The sequence below is a fragment of the Penaeus japonicus genome, unplaced genomic scaffold (assembly GCF_977035675.1).
Source record: "Penaeus japonicus unplaced genomic scaffold, GWHDUDI00000001_assembly GWHDUDI00000035, whole genome shotgun sequence".
Lineage (NCBI taxonomy): Eukaryota > Metazoa > Arthropoda > Malacostraca > Decapoda > Penaeidae > Penaeus > Penaeus japonicus.
This window is the reverse complement of record NW_028234437.1, coordinates 6,098,454-6,103,453: the sequence shown is the minus strand read 5'-3', so window position 1 is coordinate 6,103,453 and position 5,000 is coordinate 6,098,454.

Genomic DNA, 5,000 nt, shown 5'->3' with positions numbered 1-5,000 from the left:
TATTAATGATGATGATAACAATAAAAAATCGATGATGATAATGGTAATAACAATGATAATGATAATAATAGTAATAATGATTATGTTAATGATAATACTAAGAATTGCAACAATAATAAAAATTATGAAAATAATGAAGATAACAATAAATATTGCTAATGATAACAACACAAAAGTTTGTAAAAAAAAAAAAAAAAAAAAAAAAAAAAAAAAAAAAAAAAAAAAAAAAAAAAGATAAATATGAAATTGACATTGACAATGTTAACGATGATGATAAAGATAATGATAATACTAATAATTATACTTATAATAGTAATGATCATGATAATTGTAATTGTAATGATGATGATAATTGTAATTGTAATGATGTAATGATCATCATCATTATGATGATAATAAGGAGAATAATGACAATGAAACAAAAATATAGATAATAATGATAATAATAAAGATGATAATGATAACAATAATATTAATATTATCAGTAATAATGATGTTAACAATATTGATAATATTAATGATAATGACAATAAAAGCAACAGTAATCATCATCATCATAACAATGATAATAAACATAGAAATGACTACAACAGCTTTCATGATAACTATGACTGAAATTATGAAAATAATAAAATAATCATAATAATTATAATAATAATTACAATAACAATAATGTTAATATTAATGATGATAGTATTATAATGATAAGAATAACAATAATGATGATGTTAATACTGATAATGTTAATGATAGCAATGAAGATGATGTTAATAATAATGTTAATTTCGACAATAATGATAAAAGTAATTTTAACAACAACAATTTTAATACCAATGAGAATATTATTAGTAATGATAAGGAGAATGACAATGATGATGATATGAATAACACTGATAATTATAGTGATAATGAAACAAATGAAATGATAATGGCAATAATGCTGATAATTGTGATGACGAAAATTATAATAGTAAAAAAAAATAATAAAAATTATAATAAAGAGGATAATGATAAACATTAGAATATTTATGAGAATGACAAAGAAATATATGATAATGATGATAACGATAATATAAATTGTAAATGATAATAATGATTATAAACAAAATGACGGTAAAAAAATATGATACAATAAACAAAATTATAACAACATTAATAGTGATAACAACTACAACAAAAACAGCAATGACAATCGCATAGATAATGCCAGTGATAATATGATTGACAAAAATTATCATTACATTTAATTTTGATAAAGATTGCGATGTGGACACTTATGATCATAATTGTGTCATTTATTATAACATTGATTGCATCTGTGATAATTATCATCATAGTAAAATACTAATAAAATTTAGGGTAATCAGAAACATAAAATGTTATTAATGAATGATTAAGATCATACATTCTATAACAATTAGCAAAAATATATAAAAGTAAAATAGAAGGGATGAAACAAGTAAATCATGGTAATAAAAATAGTATACAAATAAATATGATAACAACAACAGCAAAAGTGATGATTATAATAACAGTAATGAGGATAGTGATAACAATCATCATAATAATGATGATACTAATGATAACAACTATATTGATGATAATGATGATATCAAAATAATGATGATGATAATTAGATAATAAATAGTTAATAAGATTAACAATAAGAATAATAAAGACGATAATCAAGATAAAACTGTGATAAGAATTATAATGATAATGATAATAATAATAATAATAATAATAATAATAATAATAATAATAATAATATAAATAATGATAATGGTAATAATAATAATGATAACGATAATAATAGTAATGATAATAATAATAATAACAATAATAATAGGTATAACGATTTTGATGTAAGTAATACTAATACTACATATGATAATGACTAACAATAATTATAATGTTGATGATAATGATAATGGTGATGATGATGTTAATGATGATATTGAGGATAATCAAAACTATAGCAATAATGATAATAAAAGCGATAATGATATCATTATTAACAATACCGATAGAAAAACAAACATAATAAGAACAAGATTAATATTAATAGCAAAAGCAGAGGTAGTAAAAATTGTAATAGTTCTAAAAGTGATAAAAATAGTAATGATAATCATAATAACAGTAATCATAAGACTAATGATGATAAAGATAATGAACAATAATGATTATAGTAATAATGATAATGATGATGAGTATAATAGTGATTATAGTAAAACTTATTATAAGGATTATAACAATAACAAAGATTCTAAAATCAGGATAATAATGATATTACTGATGATATAAAAAAGATAACCTAATGAAAAATAAATAAACAAACATTATGATACTAATAATAGTAATGATGACAATGATTCTGGTAATACTATTACTACTGCTGCATCTACTACTTATGATAGAAGTAGTAATAATAAAGATAATGATGATAATATCGATAACAGTAAAAATATTCATAATCTCAATGATAAAAATGATTAAAATGAAAATAAAGAGAAAAACAGGGCCAGAAAGAAGGCTTAAAAATGATAATAATGATAATTGCAATTGCACACACACACAAACACACACACACACACACATAAATGTGTGTGTATAATACATATATATATAAGTTATTAGTGTGTGTTATTGTATGAGTTTATATTGTGTTATTGTGATATATGGTGTGTGATGGTTTGAGTGTGTGTTAGTTGTATTGTTTGTTGTTAGTTTTTGTGATTGTGATTTATTGTTTGTTCTTTATGAGAGTTGTTATTGAGTTTTAGAGATTTTGTGATGTGTGTGTCTATTGACAGGTGTGAGTATGGTTTAAGAGTGTTTGATAAAGTCATATTTTTTGAGATTTTTTTAGTTTTTATATTTATTTTTTAGATTGAGAGTATATGTATGTATGTATATATTTCTTTATATTTTGAGATATTTTGATAGTGTTATTTGTTATTTAATTATAGTGTTTTATTGTTGATAGATATTGTTATAGATATATTTTTTGATTTTTATGTTGGGGTGGTTTTAGATTTTTCTGAGTGTGTGTTATTTTATTTATTTATTTGATATTGTTTGAGTGTGTGAGTTTCTGTGGTATATATTTTGGTGATTATATATTTTATGAAAGATAGTGTGTTGTGTGTTATTGTTGAGAGTGATATTTATATTTTTTGAGTGTGTAGGAAAGGGTTTTAGTGTTTGTTAGAGTTATTGTGAGAGTGATTGTGAGGTTATTGAGGTTTTTTTTAGACATGTTAGATTGATATTTTTATTTATTTGTTTTAGTTTTTTTGTTTTAGTTTTAGATTGTTACATATAAGAGGTGTTATTTATTAGTGTTTGTTATATGAGATATATATATATATAGTTATTTTGATTTTAGCGATTATATGGTTAGTTATTTTTTTTATATAGTTTTGTGTTTTATTTTTTTGGTTAGATTTTTATAGATATATTGTTGAATTATATATGGTTTCTTTCTATAAACTTATTTTTTGTTTTATTAGTGAGTTTTTTATTGTGTTTAGTATTGTTGAGAGTGTTGTGATGTTATGGGTGGGTGTGTGGTTTAGATTTGATATATATTTATATATAGAGTAGTTAGTGTGATTGTTTTTTTTTGAGATATGTGGTGAGTGTGGTTTTGGGGCGTTTGTATTATATTTTTTAGTGTTAATGTTTGTTTTTTTATGTGGGGTGGGGGTGTTTAGAGTCTCTTGTTTTTTTGTTATTGAGGTTTTTTTTTGTGTGATGTTTGTTAGAGTTATTTTTTTGTGGTGACGTTGTAGTTTTTTTTGTAGATTAATATAGTTAGTGTTTTTATTGAGTGTTTTATTGTTATAGTTTTTTGTTTCAGGATGATGTAGTTATTATATATATATATATTTTTCTATTTGTCTGTTTGTTGTTTTATATTGTTTGTATTAGTTTCTTTCGTTATTGTGATAGAGATTGTGAAGAGTATTATATATATAGATGTTGTATATTATTTGTGAACAATTGACATGGTATATATATATAGAGTTATATTTAGATATAGAGAGTTATTTTTTGATATTTTTAGTTTTTATATATATATGGTTATAGATATATTTATATATATATTATATATAGATATTATTTATATATATAGATTTGTATATTAGTCATTTATTTGTATACATACTATCACAAATTTTTTTTAGATTGATAGATTATTTATTTATTATATATTAGGATATATATATACTTTATTGATAGTTGGTGTATATAGGGTTATGAGTGATATAGATATTTTATTTATAGATATTTATTATTTATATTTATTTTTATATTTATATTTAGATAGTTTGTTAGTTGGTTTTGGGATTGATTTTATTTTTATATAGTGTATATTTGTTAGTTAGTTAGATTTTTATATTGAATAGAGGTTGTTTTTAATTGAGTCATATTGGATTGAAGTTTGTGTGTTATTTTAGTGTGTGTGTGTGGGCAGTCCTATGATGTTACTTATATTTTATAGATTTATTTTTTATCTAGTTCTTGTTATTTGTATATATATAGTTTATTTATTTTGTTTTTTGATATACTTTGTGGGTGTATATATATATTTTGTTATATATTGTTATATGTTTATGGTGGTTGATATAGAGTTTTTGCTGTTTTATTTTTTAGATTTTTATATATAGTTAGTTATATTGTGCACACACAAACACTCACTCGCTCAATCACTCTAACTCAAACAACACTGCACACACACTAACACTCAGATTTATTGTATGATATTGATATTTGATAGATTTTTGTTATGATTTATATATTGATAACAGGAGTTTTTATATATTTATATTGGTTGTGTTTTTTTAGTGATTTTTAGTTAGATTTTTTGTTTTATTGATTAGTGTATATTGACCTCTAACTTAACTCTCTATTACTAACATATTCACTCTACTCGCAATATACATCCAAACCAAAAAAAAACCCCCACCCACCACCACACACTCACACACACATTA